Below are 2214 nucleotides of genomic sequence, written 5' to 3' on the forward strand. Positions count from 1 at the left end.
GATCATATCCATGCGTTCATATCTTCTTCGGGCGATATATATATGTATATATAAATAAATATGTGACACTTATTCGGTAGCCATGATAAAACTCCGAGTTTCGGATGCCGGGGTGGGAACCCACGCTAACATCTCTTCAGTTATCCGGCCATTAAAAATTCCTGTGAAAAATGACCGTTAAACAAAGGGAAATTACTGTGTGGTTGAACGTTATTAAGACAAAAGAGCTATAGACCGCTAAGTAAGGGGAGGGGGGTAAAAGTAAGGGAGTAGAGAAGTCTATAATGTTCGCGTAAGCGCACCAATCCGTACATTCGCCTATATTTATATACTAAACTACCCTCGCTTGAAACACACACATGCTCACCCCACATACTCGCCAAAAACTATACATGTATGTACATATACATATATATACCCGCATACATACCCCCCCACGCACACAACAACCTCGCACCCATACACACGCACGCAAAAAAATTATAAGGCTAACAGCAAAAACAGAAGAAAGTGTGAGAAAGCTATAAGGTTAAAACGCGTCTAATATGCGCATATTTTCGCATACACGCACATACATCTATATACTCACGTACTCGCACACACGTACACATTCACAAGCGCGCATATAAGGTTCCATGTACGTGTCTATAGACGCACAGGAAAAAACAGGGTGGAGGGGAGAAAACAGAAAAATATGTGTGGAAAAATACAAAACATTAACTCTATAATTACGTAAAAATTATGAAAAAACGTAAAACATCCAAGTAAAAAGTATAGAAGGATAAAAAGCTTATACATAGACACAAATATAGAAAGCAAATCCTATCAGTACAGTCCTATCAGCAAGTCCTATCAGTAAAAATATGAAAAATATATAAGAAATCTAAGTAAAAGGTATAGAGAGATAAAAAGCTTATACATAGACACAATATAGAAAGCAAGTATATATATATATATATATATATATATATATATATATATATATATATATACACACATGTATACATATGCATATATATATATCTGCATATAACTTAATAAACGGTGTTAGCTTGTTTACGTCCCCTTTATGTAGCAAAAAAGAGGACGATAGAATAAGTGTTGGATTTAAAATAAGTATTGGGGTCGATTTGTTCGATTGAATCCCTTCAATGTGGTGCTCCAGCATGGCTACAGTCCTGTGACTGAAGCAAGTAAAAGATAAAAGAAACAAGGAAATACCAAAATAAATTATTTCGAGGCGCCATCAAATCGGTGTTACCATATTTATTGAAAGGAAAGACTTACGTGGAGTGGCCAACAGAATATTTATGAATGACTAATGATGAACTTACACGGTTCAATGTCTCATAGAATGTTGAGCTTTAAAATGAGCTCAATTTGTCGATACTTATTCCTCCACCTACACACACTGCATCCAACGAGATTTTCTTTTCAACTGTTTCATTATGACGTAAAAGCGAAAATATGCTTAACAAATGATAAAACTAAAATGTCGTCTTACTTTTACATGCATGTTAAGAAAACATTCTTATATCTCTTATGAATTCTTTTAACTATTTCGTATTTTTATCTTTCTCACGTCATAATAAAATTCCTTTCAAAGCAAATAGATTTATACTCTAAGTAGGTTTATTACTCTAGTCAAATACATATAAGGTGGTCACAAAAAGTTCCCAGACTTGTTATGTTTAATATATCTATCGTATTTACCTAAGTTTTAACGTCATCTCCTTCGAAATACTCACCTTGCGCAGCAATACACTGGTCCCAGTGATCATGCTACTTTTGGAATCCGACCGGGAAGTCGTTTTCCGTAAGTGAATCGAGGACTTGTGGTTCGCTCTGTATCTCGACAACGCTGTTAAAACGGCGATCTTTGACCTACATTTTCATCTTGGGGAAGAGATGGAAGTCTGCAGGTGTTAAATCTGGTGAATAGGGCAGGTGTGGAAGCGATACTATGTTGTTTTTGGTGAGAAACTCATGAGAGAGGCGAGCTCAGTGATTGGGTTCATTGTTGCCGCGAAGAATCCAGTTCTTGGCGTTCCACAGATCCGGTCGCTTTCACTGAATCTCCTTCTTCAAACGCTTCAAAACATCGCAGTAGATTGACGGTCTGGTCCTGCGGGATGAATTTTCCATGCACAATACCACATTTCCAGCGGTGACACTCGTGGTAGGTCTTCCAGTTTGCTCATCGTCTTCCAGAGA

The sequence above is a fragment of the Octopus bimaculoides genome, chromosome 12, assembly GCF_001194135.2.
Source record: "Octopus bimaculoides isolate UCB-OBI-ISO-001 chromosome 12, ASM119413v2, whole genome shotgun sequence".
NCBI lineage: Eukaryota > Metazoa > Mollusca > Cephalopoda > Octopoda > Octopodidae > Octopus > Octopus bimaculoides.